Genomic DNA, 22257 nt, shown 5'->3' on the forward strand with positions numbered 1-22257 from the left:
CCAGCACTACATCTGGCCTAAAGTCCTGCACCTTGACCCCTCTTCCGTTGTCAGCTTTCACCTGCCTGAATTACCACCTTTCACTTTCTCTTATAGCTTTTTCCTTCAGCCTTGATCATCAATTTCCCTGCTGCAGAAAGGACACTGAGGCAGGGTAATGTGCACAAAGATTTATTAGCAGGATCCATTGCTGATGACACATATCAACTTAATAAACAAAGTAATCTTGAGGGGGAAAAAAAAAAAAAAAAAGGCAAGCAGAGAAGGGCAGAGAAAAGAGAACAGGGGAGAGGAAAATGCAGAGAGGGGGAGAAAAAACTCTCTGACTCTCTGGAGCCCAGTCAGTAAGGGCAGCCATGGGGTCCCAGGTGAACCTCATCCTCTAGACAATGTCTCCAGTGATGATGAAGGAGGAAGACTTTTCCCCTCATCCTAAATGTTTCACTGAAACACACTCAAATTCCCTATGGACTGCTACTGATTATGATGGTGGTAGCACAGACCAGAATACACTCATACAATGCAAACACTGATCAACTGATTTTTGAAGCTTTTTTCCACTTCTATTATTTGATAAACTTTATTGAGCATTTGCATGACTATTATCTACTTGTTGTGCAAAGCCTTTGGTTTCTCTAATATGGATGAAAGCCTATTCATATTTTAGTGATGGTAATTATCTCACAGTCTTTCCTAATGTAGCTCTCAACTCCTACTGAGGTAGCAATGCCAGAACTGGGCATCTGTCTGCAGATTAGAGCAGAACAGAGCTTTCTGATTTCCAAAGACTGAAACGAGAATTTGTACCATCCTATCCCTGAATTACACTAGTAGGCTCGCTACATTTCTGGTTGTCACAGGTAGAACAGGTTTATATACAAAAACAGACTCCAAACCAGCAGGGGTATCTCAGCAAGGTGGCCAAGGACTAAATGCACATGGTGAGTAAATTATCCTCTCATCTTCCAAACTGCTCCCTCTGGATGGCATTAATGACGTGCATTGGTTGTGTGCACCAGCACAGAAACAACTGAGTCATGTTTCTGAACGATTAATGATCACTTTATCAAGATGGAACAGGTGGACTACATAGGATGGCAGCAACTAGACAAATAAACTAAATAGTCAAATAAACCACTTGTGAACTTCATTTTACTTCCAAGTTTTAGCTCTAATCTCTCCATTTGGATTCTGTCCTCAGCTTCCATTACGGCAAGGTAAACTCACAAGTGTTTGTGTTATGCATATGTGATATGCAGCCTTGCTGAGCCGCTGACCACGTTTCTCTGAATAAAGACAGAATTCAACTACTAGCATCTGTAGGTTAATAGGAGAAAAAGAAAAGAAGGCAGACAATTACTCAGTAAGTTCCAGAAAATGCACTGAATGTCAAAGACTGCAATTGAAGCAGTTACTTTCTAGCACAACATATGATTAGGTGACTAAATCCACCTATCAACATCACAGGCTAATAAAAGCATTGGGAGGCCATCACTGAACCTGCAAGTGAAGATCCAGAGCAAGAAAAGACAAGGCAGACAAACATAATGACTCCAGTGCCTGAAAAAGTTACAAGTGATTTACTGACAACGGCATGAGAGGGAAGAATGCAGGCCCACTATCCTGCATCAGGGCCAGCCTGCAGGGCACCATCCCAGGAACCATGACAGGCAGTGGGGCTTCCAAGAAGCCCACTCATTCCACAGGTGAAGGGAAACAGGGGTCAGTGATGTCCATTCCCTGGGAAGCAGGCCTGAGCTTATCTGACGATCCAGCCATGCAAAGTGCACGCCACTCCCCAGGAACAGGGCCTGTCATTTCAGTTTCCCTTGATTCTTGTGTAAAAGATGTTGACTTTCAGTGTTCCCTGACTCTTGTGGAAGATGGGTGACAATTCCAATACCAGACCAGCAATTATGACCACCCTGTCTGCCTGTGGGTTTCCTGTTTTCTCAGATGAAACATCCCAGCGCTAGTGAATTCCATAAGATGCTGGGGACACTTCCTTCCCTAGGCTGCCAGCAGAGAGAGGAAGGAAGACTTCACTTTAGGAAGACTAGATCCTCATTCAATGCTGGTGCCTTTTCTTATGCCAATTTCAAGATATTTCCACCCTTACTTAGAATACTCAAAATTTATTTCCAAAGTGGTGATATTTTTAAAAATTGGGTTTCTTCTAAACAACCCAAACAAAACCTGATAAAGCAGTACTCAATCAAATGAAAAATCTTTAACAGCTATTATATTTTTTTTTTCATGAAGAATGTATGAAATTCATTTTTAAAAAAAAAAAAAAAAAAAAAAAGCAGGACAAAAAAACAGGTCAGAAGAGTAATTTCAGAAAATTGGTAATAAAAAGCAAGTCTTTCAGCTCCCACAGAACTCCATACACACAAAACCATTAGATCACACACCATGGCAATGGAATAATTTGCCCTTTCAGGTACATGTAAAAACTCAATTGAAACATTTTGAATATATTATACGCTGTTAACTCAGAAGACTACTTGTTTGACATCTTTTACAAAAAGCCGCTCTTCATTAAAACAATAATATAGAGAATGAGACAACAGATTTATATTCCAAGAGACTGTAGTTGCAGTTGCAGACAGGATAGATTATCATCCTGTACTCTAAGTTTCACCATTACAAAAGTGTTGTAATGCATTAATTGGGTTTATATTTGTAATGTTCTTTTCTATCTGTCCCTGCCCAGCAGTGCCCATCCCCCTCACTGAGATGTAACCTAATCCTGTTTTATCACTGACTGGGCGAAGCCTCTGGGGAATCGCCTCTGGGCCCTGCCCCCTGGGGGAAAAAGCCACGGCAGGGGAGGGGCCAGCACTCTCTGCCATCGGATTTCCATCTGGTAGGGTCTCAAGGCTGAGCAGGACATAAGAATAAAAGCAGAACTATCCCACCGAAGTCAGAGAGTCAAGACTCTACCTTCGGCGGCCGTCTAGTCTCGTGGGGAAGGCTACACAAAAGTTTGGTATAAACCAGAAAGTATCACTCTGTTAGAAACTTTTATAAAGAAGTACTGAAAAAGAATAAACATAAAACTATTTCCAGCAAGCCTCCAGGTCCTACTGAGATATGCACTAACCCTGAAGAATCAATCTACACATAGTCCATGGCCAAACTGTGCTAGTGCTTAAAACTAACAGAGCCTTGCTAAAACTGTGTGATTTAAATTGTCCTGGGTTATCTTAAACTTCTCACATGACCTCCTACTGCACAGCACCACAGGAGTGAATTGGTTTAAAGCACAACACATCCTCCAAGTACAAAGTTACTACCAGAGTCTTTTTTTCTGACCCAGAAACTGAGACTGCCTTTTTGTTACAGAACAGATGGTAGCAGGAAATCAGCTCTAAAGCATGCATCTTACAATTGGCATTTAGCACTGTTTCTAGTTTCTAAATATGGTTTTCCTCTAAATAAATGCAACCAAAGCATTGTGAGAATTACATTTTTGTCTTCTCTTATAGATTTGCAGGTTAAATATCTCAATATACCAGAAAAATTACTTTTTCTTCTAAATCTCAGGTCCACAAATTCACTCTGGGGAACAGAAGTCAAGCTGGGTTTTTTCCATCTTAAACACTACTACCAGAAATAAAGGCTTCACAAGGCAAATTTAACTCTCAGTTGTGCTTCTGTAAATCCCCTACTTTTAAGACAAGCTTTTCATTTGAACACCACATAAAGTTAATTTAAATCAGATGGTTCTCAGGGCAAATATTTAGGTTATGGAGTTGAGTTTGGAGGGCTAGAGGTTGTAGGAGCAGTGCTGGTGCAGGGACTTGGGACCCTGATGCACATTGTCCTGTGAAGGGTCTCTGCTAGTGGTCAGCCTCATCCTGCACATTTGAGTCTCTGCGCATGACTTGTTGCAGTGTTTGCTTATTAGTCTTCAAACTCCTTTGGCCCTCAGACTGCTCATTCACACAGAATCAACTAGGTTGGAAAAGACCTTTGAGATCATCAAGTCCAACCTAAGTGACCTAACACCACCATGTCAACTAGACCATGGCACTAAGAGCCACTTCCAGTCTGTCATTAAACACCACCAAAGATGATGACTTCACCGTCTCCCTGAGCAGCCCATTCCAATGCCCAGTCACTCCTGCTATGAAAAACTTTTTTCTAATGCCCAACCTAAACTTCCCCCAGTGTAGCTTAAGACTACATCCTCTTGTCCTACTGATGGTTGCCAGGGAGGAGAAACTGACCCTCATGAGGTTACAACCTCCATTCACACAGATGTAGAGAGTGATAAAGTCTCTTCTGAATCTCCTTTCCTCCAGGCTGAAGACCTGCAGCTCCCTCAGCCACTTCTCACAGGACTTGTGTTCCAGACCCTCTACCTTCATCATCCTTCTCTGGACATGCTGCAGCACCTCAACATACTCCCTAAATTTAGGGGCCCGGAACTGGACACAGGACTCAAGGCGCAGCCTCACCAGTGCTGAGTATAGTGGAAGAATCACTTCTAACACTATTCCTGATAGAGGCCAGGGTGCCACTGGCCTTCTGGCAGGGGACAGATGCTAAGAAAAAGCAGGCACACCCATGCTTAGCTCTCCTTCCTAAGTGAACACTCCACTCACGCTAAAAATTTACACAGCTCAGTTGGTATTCTGCACTCCTCAGAGCTTGTGGAAAACTGTTTCAGCATTGGCTTGGGTTCGGTGAATTTGGTAAAGTCGGTTTGGGATCAAGTACAAGGTCTGGCTCAACTGGCAACACATTCTAACCATTGCGCTAAGTTGCATAAAGAACAAAGTAATTTCATGGGCAAGGGAAACTATTGCCAAATACCTGCCAATCTGGGACATTTCATTAAAACTAATTTCAACTTTAAGCCCTATCTCCAAGTCTTTAGTAAACCCATTAGTTTTAGACCAGCTCTAAATCACTGCAGCACAAATTTCAGAAAGCCCAGAAATTCTGTGCCACAACATTTTTACCTATTTGTGAAATGCTTCCTAATAAAGCAGACAGTGTCTTGACTGAAGGGAGTCCCAGAGAAATCTAGTAGATCTCCTTACTTATTTGGATGCACAAAGCTCCACAGCAATATGGGTACATTTCTGAAAAATCTGATGGCAAGCCATGTTTATTTATTTGTTCGGGTCTACAGGTTCAAATTGCCTCAGCTAACTTATTTGGAACTAATGCCATTATAAATATTTGTAACTGTCAGAGATTATCCTCTTGGTTGATTTTGTATTACTTACTCTTCAGTGTTTTAAAATGATACAGTGCTGTCCTGTTTAAAATTACTTTCTCCAAGTACATGCAAAGACACCAAATTCAGGAGTCTCCTATTGTTTTCAAGTTTCTCGAACAGTGGCAAAAAATCAACAACCTGATTCCAGAAAAAATGTTTCATTGTACTATCACTGCATTCACTTATGGAAAAAAATGCAATAAATAACTTTAGACAGCAGAACTGATAATGTTAAGGTTCTTGCTTGTCTATCAGGGAACAGACATAATTAAATATGCAATACATGGTATACATAAGGATTTACTGCAGTTTAACCCCTCTACCCCAGAGTTATCAAAAGAGAAAGATAAATATACCAGTAGCACTTTCTAGGAGAAAAGCCAAATGTTTGCTTTGCAAAGAAAAAATTCTCCCCACTATTTCATCTCTAAAATCCCTTTTAGACCAATACTTAGAAAGGGAAAGATTATGAAAATTAATGCAGAAATTACACAAAAAGTAGGCCAGGTAACAATGCAATCAATCTTGTCATAACCAACATCTACCATCATATAATGGATACAGCTTCAGTGCATATTATGCTCCATTTTTATTTCTGAGTTTAGGTATATTATACTTTGTTCGAAATATAAAGAAATAGGGGCCAGAGTTGTCTAAAGACACAAAACCAAACCTTACTTTAAGTACTAAAAATTGCACAGTTCTTGTGTACTTACAATCACACAACCCTTACTACTTGGAGAATGGAGCTATATACAAGACATAACAATAGGAATTCATGTATTCAAAGTTTGTTCATTTTTCTGCTTTTCCTTCCTTTTACATTCTTAAAAAAGGCTAATAGTCAAGTCTGCATATCACTGTAAATACTTGATAGCACACTAAAACACAAAATTCCCATTTTAATCCTAAAATAATGCGAACAATAACCTGAACAGACGCCCATGTATTTTTCTGTCACACCACTTAAAGAAAATCAGGTTTTACAAAAGCAAAAAGTGGCACAGGAACAAAGAAGTAAAGAAATTACTTTGAAAGAGTACATCCAAAACCACATTTCTATAATTTTCAATGGGCAAAAAAATTGCATGAATGTTTGGATTTATCACCTAAGAACTAATTTTGGTGATAACATTAGACCCATTTTTGAAATAGGAGTCTCACTGTTTGGAAAGGTGGAATGAGGTAACAAACTGAGACAAATCAGGGGAACTTTGAAATTATACACTTGCCAAGACCATTGAATGTTCTATATTGAGCAAAACAACCGACTAAAGCAGCCTCACTGCAGCAAATACCTCTTCCTAACAAGACACTGTTTATGCAAATCTTAGCACTGACATACTTCCTGACAGCATGTTCAGGAAGCCATTACATAGTCCATGATAATTCCATATCAACAAAATTTTCCCATTTGAAAATTCTGTTTACTTTGGGAACACTCCTAAACTAGATAACTAGATGTTAAAAACAGTGATTTGTGAATACAGTTAATTCCATTCTAAAACACAGATTATATTATGATAGCAAAAGAATTCTTTTCCTGGTATAATACACATCTTTTTTTGAAGACGCGAGGGATTTGCTAGAAAATCTTTTAAAATTATAACAGAAAGCAATACTTCTGACATCCAAAAATGATAAATATGCAAGACACAAATTCTTTATTGTCACTTTGTGAATGAACAAGAACCTGAGGGGTTTTATATGCTGGATGAGTTCATAATATCTCCCTTATGGTTTATTTGAACTTTTCCAGAGAAGAAAAATTATTTGCCTGGCCACATTTTATTACTTATAGCACAGATTAGAGAGAAACTTCCTTCCTCCCTGAGAAATATTGCAGGTCTCTGTCAATGTCTCCTGAACACCCTTCTTTTGTGGGAGTCTTTCTTCAAAAACGACAAAGGTGACCCCATGTAGATGAGCTATGAGATGCAACAAAAAACCTTAAGCATCATTAGCTATGGAGATCACACTGTTTTAGGCAAACTACCAAAGATGAGCAAGCAGTTTGCTGGAATGTTCAAAGTATTCTCACCAAATGTGAATTAGTGATACATCTATGAGAAATGCATAATGCAGGATCAGCACAAATGCACACCATGCATACCAATTCATATTGCCTTCCTAAATTCACAGAAGAGCACCTTCCTCATTTGTTTCTCTGAACAAGAATTGTTCTATACAGACAATAACTGATATTAAGAACTTTCCTAGGGCTGCTAGATTCAATGTATTATGTAAATGATGGAATTCATAACTTTTCTCCATCTAAAATGCAATTATAACTTTTATCTGTGATGTAGCAACAGAAAATCTTTTCTGCAAGGAGATGATCCTAATCAGGTTAACCTGAATTTTGACATTGATTTGCATAGAAAAAATATTGGGACTCTGACTACTTATGCATGAAACAGCAGTTATCTGCCTCCAAGACATCTCCTACATTGGTACAGATCTGTCACCTTGCATGACTCTCCCAGCTTCCAAATTGAGCTTCTGAAGTGGTCTAATTTTCACATCACTGTTCCAAAGTCAGCAGCTATTACCCATAACTAATATAATATGACAACACTCCTCAATGTCTCACTCTTCAAATGCCCTTAGTAATTGCCATCACTCAATATTTAGAATTATGCATGCTGGGAAAATGTAGCTCATAAGTGTAGAGTCTGTTGCACACAGATTCCACTCAAATTTTCAGTCTCAAGTTTTCAGAGGTAATATGAGCCCTGTGGGTATAACTTGTTCAAAACAAATCCATTTCAAAGCAGTGTTTTCTTCTACAGGGAACATCCTTGAAAATATAATAGAAGGCATTTTGACCAAGTTGCCTTCTGTTTGTCTGCTACCAATCACACTCAGTTCACACTAGTTAAGCCATCCAGGTTTACCTGGATGCCAGCAACCCACTAGAGTTAATCCTGAGCTCTGCAACCAATTTTGCCAACCCAGCTCTAGATTACAGAAGGGGAATATTGTCAAATAATGGAGTATAATCACTGCTTGTGTTCATTCTGAGGAACCTCGATACAGGTGCATTATCCTACTGACTTGTTCTTTCTCTCTCAGGATCAAACACTTCTTTTATGACAGCTCTTCTTCCGTAGCAGAGTGAGTTAATATCGCGACACAGGGCTCAAGCGCAGACACCCTGATTTTGTCACCCTTTCTCACGTAAGCAGCACTTTGTCACATAAACACATACACTGAACCAAGAAGCACTTTTAGAGCAAGGCAATTTATTACCTGAAATGAGTCAGGGTGACAGATCCAAACCCTTCCTATTTAAAGGGGGTTTAATCTGTAGATACATGCCACTGCCCATTTGCACTGCTCTGGCAGTATAAAAGGACCTTGAAATGGGTGCAAATGCAAATGTCAGATCAAAACCAGCGCCCGTTCATGCATACTGCTCAGCCATTAGCAAGGTAGAGTGTGAATGATGGACACAGGGGGTGTTTGCACAGCAGACAGACAAGTGACTAGAGGATGGGTATGGCTAAATAACAGGAATTAAAGGAACACAAGAGTCAGTGCTCCATTCCTTTATCAGAGGTTTAAATGTAGATCTTTGCAGAGAAAGAGGGGAAGGAAAATGCCCTACAACAGCAGCAACTGCAACCCTTAGACCACCGGTGGGAGTCACTGAGAACATAGGAGCTTTCCTGATGCTTTCTATTACAAACTATATAAAAGTCTATCATAAGCACTGAGACATGACTGGGCCCCAAAGAAGCATGTCTCAAAATCCAGCATGAGAAAGTTATCATTGAAAAAAGTAAGCACTGCCTGAGAGAACTCACTCTGAAGGAAATTAGTTTGTATTCTACCAATGATACACAAGATTAGGTTAAAAGAGTTAAGCATGAACTAAGTAAAAGGGAGAAATGTAAAAGTGGCTTTGGGCAAAGAACTCTCTCCTAAAAAGACTGGCTTCACATCACCTGCCTTCTTGGCATCTTAATGTGAAAGAAAGCCTTAACAAAAGCAACCTTTTTCCCTCTACCCTGAAATTTTAAGACTGTGACTTGGTCAGTCAGCTGAGTGATCAACTTACCTTTCCTTCATCATCAAGTATTTGACAGGGTGTTATTTCATCAGTGCTAAAAAGCCCTGATGTCTCAGTCCATTATAGAGTTTCTGAGGGTAGAAGTCCTTTCAGCCTGCAGGGACATGTACAGAAGTGTCTAGAGAAATCTTTAAAGACTTTTAAAAAGTAAACCAGTTGATTTCATGCACTCGACTGGTGACAAGTTTTCACTTGTCAAAATTTTACTTTTACAAAAGTATCCTTTATTTGCATGGAGGATAAAAAGTAAAGGGTATTTAATAGTATAAAAGGCAATCTTCTATGTGTCAGTGTATTTATCCTGCAATAAACTACATTTTTGGGTTTTTCCCCAATGGAAATAATTTAATGGACTCAAACATATTGAAGCAAATTAAGTAGAAACAGAAGACAATTTTCTCAGAACGAATATGAACTCATTTATTTAGCAATATCTTTTTTTCCTTTTTGGGATGTAAACCTAACTCAAGATCAGGTAAATTTTGCTTCACTTTAGTTTTAAGAGTTAGAAAAGAAAGAGAAAAGAAAGCAGGCAAAAAGAGAAATGGTAAATTTTTCAGATTATACTTAACTGAAAACATAGCCAAAGATCACAGCAAACGCAATCAAGAACAGAAGAGTTTTAAAGTAAGCAAGCAGACAGCATATGCAATTAAATGGGGATAAATTTAGAAAGAGACTAGCAGCAGAAAAAACACCCCAAACTCTCTAAAATCATCCAACTTTTTCTGTTGAACAGGAAAAATGTTAAGATAAGCCAATATGGATAAAGAGATTAAAGAGAGCAGTATACATTGTTAATAGTTAATATAACCACATATTTTTTGTAGTAAAAAGGAAAAGTTTGTTCTGTAGGTGGGACTAGTTAGTCAAGATTCAAAATTTTGCCTATAAACAATTATAGTTCATACTGGAAGTAGTTTCTGGTCTTTAGGAAAAATTTTTTTTAAATTTTTTAAATTTTATTTTTAATTATTTTAATTATTTTAATTTTATTTATTTTTAAATTCAATTTTTTAAAAAAGTGGAGATATTGCAGGTGAGATAGAAATCTAGAATTTTAAAGTAGAATAACTATGAATAAGGTCTAAAAGTTTTGGAAAATTGTCAATTTTTTCACAGTGTAATTAAATTCAGTTATTGCTAATCTTCCATTAGAAACCCTTTTTGAAAATAAATGATGGGCAATTTATTACACACTGTCCCTTTTTTATGACTTTATAGAATAGATAATAAATTTATTGCCTTCTATTTAAAAAATTCTATTGAAAATATATGAGCTAGCATGTTGCACCTTTCAGCACTAACTCAGCTACAGTAAGACAGCATTTTGTCACCCAGGAGAAGTGCTTGAATTATTGATCTGCTCTCGGTGCAGCTGATCCTACATCTAAGTAAATATCCCGGCATTCATCAGCAAATCACACAGTATGCTCTATTCAGCACCTACCACTATATTATCTTTTAGGGACACCCACTGAGATTCCATTAGGCCAATTTCCAGCTTTTAAAACTTGCATTCAGAGACTCCTTGAATCTTCCTTTCCTTTATGGGGATTCTCAAATTCAGATAGGAGACTTAAAGGAAAGCTCAAGTACATTTGTGGAAAACCTGAGGGGAGACAAAAGATTTTTTCAGACCACCCAGAAAGCTGGGATGCCTCATCCTTTTCTTTAACCACACTGACTTAAAATCACACATGACAATAGGGAGTTAGCACAGAAAGAGATAGTCTTCTAATTTCACATAGCTTTGTGAGAGCATTATTCTTTCACTGTTGGAAAGCAGAAGGAAATGGTACCCATACCCAGAACTCCTGAAGAGGTTGCTGAGATATGTGTAGAGATTCACACAATTGAGACTGATGCTGCAAATTGCAAAACAGTATCTCACTGAAAAACGTAATGAGCTATTTCAGGAAGCTGAAGTGGGAACAGACAGTGTTTCAGTGCATTTATCTAAGCAATCACAACTCACACTTCAAGGCAATAGAAGCAGTAAAACAAGTACAATCAAAGAAACTCACTTGTCTAGGTACATTAAATAAATAAGGATGAATGTGGTCCTAAAGAAAGAGTGCTGATCTGTTGGTTGGCCTTTCCCGGCATATTTTCTTCCCTAAGTCCTGGTAGTGGACAGACTAGATAATATTCTTTTCAATACAGAAAATGTGAATTCTCTGCAGTACAGAAAGTACATGCAGCTCCTAGGGGTAGAGGCAAAGATGAACCTTCACCCAGAAATCAATCAGGTTATGGTTAGTTATCTCTTTCCTCACTAGCACCACTGGCTGTAGAACAAACATCCGGTCCAGACACACGGATCTTTAATAAAACATGGAAATAATTAATTTTTCAATTTCCCATAACATCCAAATATGTAACCAAGAGCACACCTTAGAGTAAAACTTCTCTGTATTTTCCCTCTGAAAAAATAAAATAAAATAAATAAAAAAATTAAGGCCAAAAAGGAAACACAAGGGAGGACTTCAAAGCAGTAGCTGAAAAAAATTCTAATTTACATTTGTTGCCTGATAGAAATGTGATAGGTAGATACCTAAGTCTGTAACACCCACTTCAAGAGATCTTGGTGCTAGTCTGGGCCTTTGAACACATACAGCACATACCTACCACTGCTGACCTGTAATTCAACACTGAATTCTTAAGTAACATTTTTGAGGGAAGAGAGACAATACTATTTTTCCCATTTTTATTGACTCCAAAATTGAAACAGACACCTCAATGACTAATTTGAGACTCCTGAAAGAAAAGTTATTAAAGACGAGCTTTCACTGCAGGAAGTCATGGAAAGTCCATGCTCTTAAGTAACAGGAAACACTGCTTTCAGCCTTCAGAGTAGATTTCATCACTAAAATTTTCAGCATGAATATTTAACATTCACTAAAATATCACATTGTCCTCTTTTTCTTTTCTTTTTTTAACAAGGAAGAGTATCTCCCAGATTACATAATATATCTTCTTATGTATATAATACGTGATATATCATCTCTGCTCTTAATCTTGTGGATTAAACTACTATGGAAAAGTTTAACCCATATCTCATTTTACTTGAGAGTTCTTGTATGCACTTCCTCTCTGGCTATAAGAACAAAACTGAGGCTCAGCCATGGATGAATTGCAGTCCAACATTTATGTACATGGAAACCTATGCAAAATGATCCAAAAAGAATCTCAAAAAAAGGTTATTGCAGAAAAACTAAAGTCCTCAGAAAGTCGTTTTGTTTAGTATGGGCTACTAGGGATATCCACTTTGAACATAAGTTTAGATGGCTAAACAAAGGTAAGAAGAAGCCTTGTTCCTGAGTGGGTAGGAAAGACACTCCACTGATGTGACAGTAGACCAGATGGCACAAGAATCTAGTCATCAAAAAGAAAAGTCTCCCGACCATTCTACATCACACACTTAACTTTTTCCTACAAGGACTGTCTGTCGTGTTAACTACAATTTTCTCTTGGCAATGAATCCTCAACCACTGCTTATTCCTCAGTATCAACTGGGTGTTACAACTCAAACTCCAGGCAATTTTTTTTTTTTTTTTTTGTGTGTGTGTGTGTGTGTGTGTGTAAATATCTAATAAGAAGGAGAGCAAAACAATCAACTCATACCAAATAGACCACTGAATAGTCTCCTGGTGATGACAGCTTCAAACTACAATTGACACGGCTGGAAAAGGACTAATGATTTAGATAAGAAATTACAATATTGGCAAACCTTTTGCCCTCTACTTGCCCCCAGTACAATCTTTCTAAAACTTTCATCAGGGAAGGAGGTTAAGGAAAGATGGCTTGTAATGCAGTATCAGACACAGTGCTTCAAAAACTTCAGCTTCTAATCACAATTCATTTTTAATAGTCATCTCCCAGATTATTTATTTTTCAGACAGCAGCTTAAGTTATTTGAACAACTTTGTGAGCAATTTCCTTTACCCCATTTCTTCAGATACTTGCAGTAATTTCATAGGTACTAGCTTTTTACATTATTTTCTAGCTCATCACTTTTACTATCATTCGACTCAGAGCTCATTTCTTTGATGTGCAATTTTTTTTGTGAGAGTACAGGATATCAAAGGACAGAAATATCTTCATCATCTAATGTGCAGCATAATCTACATGTCAGAAAGAAATAGTAAGGTTATTATTTATGCTTCCTCTCAACCATTCCTCTTGCAAAACAGTCAGATTGCTACATTCAAATTACAGCACACAATTCATTTCACACCAAAAAAAGCTCCATTTAATGCCAGACAGGGAGCCTTGTGGTATAAAATCCTGTATTCTACATTGCACAGAGTAAGAAAAGACCAGCTCTCTTTGTCGCAAAATTGTTCACTGCTCTTTAGATTAATCTGCAACACCATCCAGAATATAGGATTTGGGTCCTACATGTAACATTTCTTCCTTCCCCCCACCCACTTTTTTTTTTTCCCTTTTCTTCTTTCTTTTTTCCTTTTCTTCTTCTTCTTCTCTCTCTTGCTCTGGTTTATTTTTGTTCTTTCCTATTTCACTTTTTCTTTTTGGTGGAAATCTGTTTTAGCCAGCCTCTTTATTTTGTTGTCAACCCACTGAAAGTGGTTGTTGCAGGTTAGCCTGGGTTTTGGGCTGGATGCAGAGATGGTATTCTGTGCAACATCAGCCTTTGTTCTTCTCTTCCCTTTTATGTCTATTTGTCTTGTTCAGTTCCCAGCAAAATTATATCACAGCAAAAACTTTGGGAAAACAATAGCATGAATCCATTCTAAGTACATTTTTCTTTTTCCAAAAAAGACATTTGATAAAGTCTATAATATTGCCTATAATATAGTTTAACTAGAGGAACCCCCTTCTAAAATCTTTTTATATACAAAGGAAAAGAATTAGGAGATGCCAATTAAATGAACACTTCTTACTTTTTACTGTATTATATATTTTTGCATCTTTTATTTTAAAATGTATTAAAAAAAAAAAAAAAAACACTTAAAAAAGAAAAGTACCTGAAAATTTGAGGTATATTTTTTCCCATATCTTATTAAAAGATTAATTTTTAGTGCATTGTCAGTTCTGGACCTAATAAGCCAAGGTCTTTATGCTGAAACTTCACTATCATACAGTGAGTCAGAATAACATGAGACCATTTAGGAACACTTATGAAAGCAACACCATCAAAAATAAGAGCTTTTTTTCAATTATGCCAGTAGTATGTATTTGTGGGGATGTGGGTAATAATGCCTGTAGTGGTGAAAGGCAATATTGATTTCTGATTAATACCTGACTATTCTAATATTGCCTTTGTTCCATCGTATATGATGTCCCCATTTGAAATACCTGTGACAGTTCTGACAGCAAATCACCATCTAATTTTGCTTACCCTTCTTACATCCACCCTTGTTTTTCACCACCTCACCCTATGCTTGCAACACCTGCCTTTCCCATTACATCCAGCCTCAGCAATGTTTTCATTCAAAGGGCATCTTAATGACTGCCTTCCTCATGAACACATAAAGGATATTATTGACTCATACAATTGTCTAATTTTCCCCTTCATTTATAATTATTGAGTTTTGGGGAATGCTGCTATATGCCAGTAATTTGTTGTGTCTATGTTTCTAGGTGAAACTACCACTACTGCCTCTGAACTGTGGTATCCAGGACCCTTCTCCCCAGTCTTGGTGTGAGACATGGCTGTATCCTGTCAGCATGCTGGGAACATCCCAATGTTTGCTTCCCTCCCATACTCTTACATTCAATGGGAAAATAGGCATGTGGGCAGTTCAGAAGGAAGGTATCGGCATTCCAGCCCCTGGAACCGCATGCAGATGACAGCAAGACAAGTAGTGCAGAAAACTCTGTGAGGCAGCCTTGCCTCCCAGTTTTTGTGGTTGGGGGTTTCCTACCATGCTTCCTCAGTGAGACTTGACACAGCTGAAATCTGCAAAGGCATTCCCTCTAGACCTCGCCTCTCCTAAGAAAAGTCTGATCCATGTAATCATCCGTCATAAATAAATACTGTCTGATAATAAATTCTAAGTCAAGGCCTCAGATGAGTAATTGTTTGATCTTCCTGTGATAACCCTTGCTCTCTCTTATCATCTTGTTTGAATTGTTTTTTATCACCACTTGTTTCTTCCTGTTCAATATAAAGTTACAAATCCATCCAGAAAATAGTGATGTTATTCTGTCTCTGCAAATGTTTAGCATACCTTGGGCTCTGCAAGATACCAAGAACAACGACCACTAAACAGTAGCCTCCAGCCCTAGAATTGCCTGCAAATGTTAATGCTTAATTAACATGTCAGTGTGCAACATATCCTTTAATTGCAATTCACGAAGAAAAGTAGAAATAGAAAGAGATCAAAAGGCCAAATAAACAGAAAACAATAGAAAACAAAGTCCTTCTGAAAAAGAGATTTTGTGCTTCAAAGCCAGACGTCCAAATTATCTGCAGGTTTGTTAGCCATAAATTAAGTACACTATTGTGTAATATTCATCTAAAACTAACTCCACATTGCTACTTCACAAGAAAAAGAGTATGATTCTATCCAGCTTTACATGTGTGGATGTCAGGTATAGCAGTATTATTTCAAACACTACTTCTAACACGGAAGGAAAAGCTGCTACAATTTTGGCTGGCTGAACAGAATTTGAGCACAATGCAGAAGCTTACTTAAGTGTGGCAGTACTGAACATTGCCACCCTGGCACTTACTGAAGCACGGGGTGTGCTCATTTCCATATCAATGCAACACAGGTTTCTCCTAGACAAAGCTGTTTCACACCACTGCAGCTATTTGAACTTTGGACATAAATGGAAAGGTTTCTGTGTTATTGTTAAAGCAACCAAACTTATATCCTTTGTTCACACGATACGGTTAATAAACGCTGTCCTTTGTAGGGCTGTATTAGTGATTTTGGGCAAAAGGAATGCATTGTAACAGAGCTGTGTCGTGCAGTAAAGACAAGCATCACTTTAAATTCAGAACACAGAGTTGCAGAGTAATAGTGATGCCTTTCAGATTTAGAAGATTATATTCACTGTAACTTTGTTAGCTTGCTGAATGAGCCTATAGCAAACCTGGGAATCGACAATAAAGTGAAATTTAAGTGATTTGTGAAAGATCACAGAGAAACACTGGAAACAATTAACAGTCTGTTCCACTTGTGTGTCTCCACTCATGTTTAACAAGACCAAGCTTCTTCTCTTTACCCTACAGAGAAAAAAATACTTTTCAGACTCTCACAAATCAATCCTAAAATACACTGTACTACACAAAAGAGTAAGCTGTAGAGCATTAGGAAAGAAAAACAAAACCTTCAAGAAAAGCTGTATCAAAGCTTGTCGCATCACATTAAAACCCAGGGTACCATTGCATCCAAAAGGGTATTACTGGGAAAGAACCACCTCTTTCCTGCAGCGAAAGCAAGCAAATGGTTCAATGACATAAAACCAAGACCATTTAAGCCATCACTACTTTTTAGCTAAGAGCAAACTAACTATTTTTAAACTTGAAGCTTCACAGCCATGTAAAGAGCTCATTATTGTATATTAATATGACTCCTCAACCTAAATGCCTGTAATCCCTTCTATAATACTTTTATTCATACTGAAAAGAAAACATGTAGTCTACTAAATTAACAATAATTCCTTATCCTCTGCTCCCTGGGTTTTCCTTACAATGTTCTTTTCACAATGATTACAGGGAAGAAAAAAGAAGGCAAGAAAAAAGTACCTTATTCAGAAAAAAAAAAAAAAAAGCATCAGAAAGTACATTCAAAGATTACCTGTCAACTTGCCACAAGCTGAATTTTATTTCATCACACAACAGCAAATGAGAACAATTTTTTCTCCCATACTCTTTGAAGAAGCTTTTAAGAAAACAGAAACAGTGCTGGTACATTTTTCTTCAGCAACAGCAGGATGGAGGGTCTCTAAGCTTACAAAATCACAGAAGGGTTGCTGATGCAAGGAACCTCTCAAGATCACCTAGTCCAGCCCCTTCTTTAAAGAAGGGTCAGCTAGAGCAAGTAGCTCAGGGCTGTGTCCAGTCAGGTTTTAAATACCATCAAGCAACTACTGCTCTGGACAATCTATTCCAGTGTTTGATCACTCTCACAATAAAAATGTGCTTTCTTATGTTCAGGTGGAATTTTCTCTATTTCCGTTTGTGCCCTCTGACTCTTCCTGTCACTGGGAGCTGCTGAGGAAAGCCTGGTTCCAACTTCTTTGCACACTCCAGTCAGGTATTTCTGCACATGGACAAGGAATCCTTGAACCTGCTTCTCTCCAGGCTGAACAATTCCAGCTTTCCACTTGCAGATGAGTGTTTGCTCATACTTGGCATTGGTGAGACTGCACCTCGAGTGCTGTGTCCAGTCCTGGGCCCCTCACTTCAAAAAAGATGTTGAGGTGCTGGAGTGTGTCCAGCAAAGGACAGCAAGGCTCATGAAGGGTCCAGAAAACAAGCCCTATGAGAAGCAGCTGAGGGAGCTGGGTTTGTTCAGTCTCAAGAAGGCTCAAGGGGCACCTCATTGCTCTCCACAACACCCTAAAAGGAAGTTGTGGTGAGATGGGGGCCAGTCTCCCTTACAGTGCCCACAGCGACAGGAACAGAGGGAGCAGCCTTAAGGTGAGATGGGAGATTCAGATTAGATACTAGAAAATCTGTTTTCACTGTTAAATTAGTCAGGCACTGGAGCAGGTTGCCCAGGGAGGAGGAGGAGTCAGTATCCCTGGTGGTGTTCAAGAAGTGTTTAGAACTGGTGCTGGGTGATCCAGTTTAGTGTTAGGTGGATGGTAGGACCAGATGATCTTAAAGATCTCTTCTAACATTGATGGTTCTATGATTCTATTTATAAATGACACAACATTATTAGCAGTTGGTGATCATAACTACTTTTGCATTTTAAAGCTGAAGCAAGATATAACCAGCCAGGAAATGGTAAGGATAAGAAAGAAGGAAGGAAGAAGGAAGGACACAGTTTTTGAGGCATTTCAATAACTGCTACTGGACAGAAGCAAATGTTATCATCCAAATTATTTTAAAGTTCATGCTTATTGTTCTTTCATCTGAAAATTCTGGCCATTACATCCATGAGTTTCTCTACCCAGATGCAAGCCCTGAGAGAAATATTCCTTATAATTCAAAGTAGACCTACACTGTGGCAGGCAGGAAAATTTTAACTCTTTAGAGGCTTCTGCTTTCTCATTGAGGACTCCCACCTAAGAGACAAGCACAACAGGCATACCTGAACAGAAAACTGTTAACTCAGTTATTTGCCCAGAATAATACACAACAGCTGAACCCCACATGTGAACCTGTTATTCCACAAAAAGCTTATCAAATCTACCTTTATTCCATAAATTAACCATTACCATTATAGCACATTGGAACCAATTTAGTTGTAACAGGATATTATGAATACAGTTAATGACAAGCACCAGAAGACACTATACAGGTGTTACCAGGCTGGGTTAGGGGCCATAGAGGCAATCAGTCTCCCACACCTGAAGTCAAGTCTGAAATTCAAAACCTGAGCTAGAAACCATAAAGATCTACAGCTAACAAAAAATGGACTTTGGGAAAGCCTAGTTCTCAGCATGCTACTTTAAACTCTGAACAACAACTGCAGGATTCCAGGAGCCTACACTCCACAGGCAAGGTGCCCCACAATGATTTCAAAGGAAACTTGAACACAGTCAGCCAGAGCAGTGAATCACAGAGAGACAGACCAAACCTGCAAGGAACCAGCCCACAATGGGATCTATATCCCATCTCTTACCTCTCCTCAAGTCCTTTGTGGAAACCTAAAATGCGGTATTACAACCGCCCAAGGACATGAGCTCTCAAAGGATCTGTGAAAAAGGTCATGGTTTTTTAGCTTTTCAAAAACCAAGGTTCTTCTGAACATGTGCTGACATCACACAGGCACAGGAAGTATTAAAATACAACATCCACACACACTGATACACCCTCTCTGAAGTGGAGACATTAGTATGACAGGGTAACTGCTGGAAGTATCAAAAGGATCACAACTTAGGATCTGGAAGCCCATATGAAATTCCTGCCAGTACAAAATTCCCAGCTTCAATGCTTAAGTCTACTTTCAAAATATCCAGCTGTACATTTCTAAAGCTGTGCAGTTTACAGAATTTGGAAGGAATTAAAGAATTGCCTTTAGAAGAAGTTCCATCACTTCTAACATGGAAGACTCTACAGCTGTGAAAGAAAATTGGCTGTTTTGTCATAAAACCTCAAAAATAAAAAATAACAATAATTTTTAAAATCTGTGATTCTCCAAATCACAGATTTCATAGTATCCTGAGAGAAAAAGATCCAAATCCCATTGGAATATAATGGGATTGAATGAATGCATTCTAAATGACAATGGAATTTAAGTGCCTACATCCAGTTGAAATGCAATTAGATTTGAGCACCTAAATCCCATAACCTGATTGAAAGTCTGCCCTCAGTGTTTTGCAGGATCGTGGGGGCAGGTGGGACTCGGAAAACATATCACATTATTACTCAACTAGAACAAAAGAAGCTGCATTTAATTCAATAAGAATAACCCAGCCTTCTCACCTATAGGATTACTTTCTTGGGTTTTATCCTTTTACAACAGAAGGTGGCATTGCTGAACTACTAGTGTTACACAATTAGCAGTTCCTGCATTCTTCTTCCCAGCGGAGAAAGCGCTGGGAAGTTCACAGAGGTTGCATAAAGTTCTCTTACGTTAATAGGCTTTCCTGATTCTGCTAGCCCCTTAGGAAGGTTAAATTAAGCTAGTGAGCCAGCCATTAGCAAAACTCATGGTTTTAGCACAAAGGATTACAATGGCTGCACAGGTTTTGATCAGGCCTATAATATACCTATACCAATCCTCTGTAAAACTAAATAACCAAGCAAATGGAGGCAGAACACGCGTGACATCTGGTACCAATTAAAAAAAAAAAAAAAAAAAAAAAAAAAAAAAAAAAAAAAAAAAAAAAAAGGAGAAGAAGAAGCCAGCAAATACTTTCCACTATTCTACACATTCAGCAACCAGTTTTGTGGTCCTTTCGCCTCAATACTCAATAGAGGTGAATTGCAGGGTTTTGCCACAGGGTGGCTCATCTCGCCTGCGATGAGAGTCACAGCTTCCTCTGCCGCCACAAGCAGCCGAAGCAAAGCCGATCTTTCTCAAAGCCGGATTGCTACAATCGGAGTACACAGGGAAGAGCTACTACCAAGAGAAAACCAGGAAAAGCACAGACCCAGTTTTAATTCATCTTAACCCTTCATAGCTTCTCTCCAGCCAGTGAACCAGCAGTCATTCCGGATGATTTTACGGGCGGATAGAGCCTTGTGACACGAAGGCAACGAGCCCACATCCCTCAGCCGCCAAAAATCCCACTGACTTCCTTGGAACGTCCAAACGACCGAAGAAATTCATCCTCACGCCTCGTTCCTATACCTGCTCACCGTGACAAAACAGATGTTGTTCTTTTCAAAGGGCATGGGATAGGAATCCTGTTCAATCGACAGTGCCGTTATGAAACCTGACCTCACTATCACCCGGGGGCTGGTAAAAATTTTATGCTAACCTCTGCAAGAAAATCTTGTCAGAAACTGTTGAGAAAAGAGGCTAGCAAACTGGAAAAAGTGCTCTTTTAACTATCAAATTATTCTAGATGTGAAAAAAAACCCAACTTTTTTTTTTTAATTAAGGGAGCTTCATATAGGAAGGAAACTTTATAAGTAACTATTTACAGTTAAATAAATCTAAACATAGAATATGCAAGTAAATTATTGTAATGATCAAACATGATCAACTACTATTAAAAAGTGTTCTGAACAACTGGAAATTAGAATTCTCTTGCTTCTAACTTTTTTTTTTCTTTTCTCCTGCTTTATGTTAAAGGATATTTTTATCCTAAGTAAGACAAAGTTTAAAGTTCATAATAATTATATACTCAGCATATCTGGATTGGCAGTGCCATTTTCAAAATGTAATTTAACCAATTTCCTCAGATTTAATATGGCATTTTAAAATCTAGTGCATTGTCTCTTCCCAGTATTACATACGCAAAATAGAATTGGATCCAAAAAAGTGTATGGCTTCTGAACTAGTCATTCACAAATACTTTTTGAATGTATGAATTCTACTCCTGATTAATGAGAGCTACCCTGCCAAATCTGAGACTATTTCTTGAAAGACTAGCATACAGAAAACACACTAAGTTCAAATTTAATTCCAGACAGTCCAATGTGTGGCTGAAACAACATGACAGAGTAGGGGGAAAAAAAAAAAAAAAAATCCCTAACATGCAAAAAATATAACCCCAACAGAAGAATTGCACTCCGGTGGTAGCATTAGCCCACGGGCAGTATTTAGTGACATGGACAACGCCACAGGCCTGTTTGCAGCCACAGCCCAGATCACCTACAGCGCGGTTTCGCTACGCTATTCGTGTGCCCGTGCCCTGCTCAAGGCGTTGAGTTTATGATAAGCAAGCAGAGTTGTGCAGCACAAGAGGTGCAGTATTTTCCAGAGCCCCTGAACACAGGAGAGATCTCAGGGAGTGGGTATTGTGTTTTTAAATTATGTATAAAGAAAGTAAAACGCATGAAGAAAGTGTTCTTTTTAACAAAAACTGCGCCGCTTTCATCTTCTCCAGAAATGCTCACGTACCCTAAGATCTTCTCACACTGCTGCTTATGTACCCTAAATCACTACGAGACAGCGCAACACTAATTTATTCTCTCCACTACTTAAGAACAGTGCTTTCCCCATCACGCCCCATCACCCAGGAAAATCCCAGATCGCTTTAATCCGTGAAATTTCACACGGCGCTCCACAACCACGCCTGTTGCGCTGCCCTGCGCACGCAACCCGCCGTACAGCGGGGCTTTATGGCAGGGCTAGGCGAAACCACCTTAAGAACCCGCACAACGCACAGGCCATGGAGCCTT

This window comes from Hirundo rustica, chromosome 1 (genome assembly GCF_015227805.2).
Source record: "Hirundo rustica isolate bHirRus1 chromosome 1, bHirRus1.pri.v3, whole genome shotgun sequence".
In the NCBI taxonomy this organism is placed as follows: Eukaryota; Metazoa; Chordata; class Aves; order Passeriformes; family Hirundinidae; genus Hirundo; species Hirundo rustica.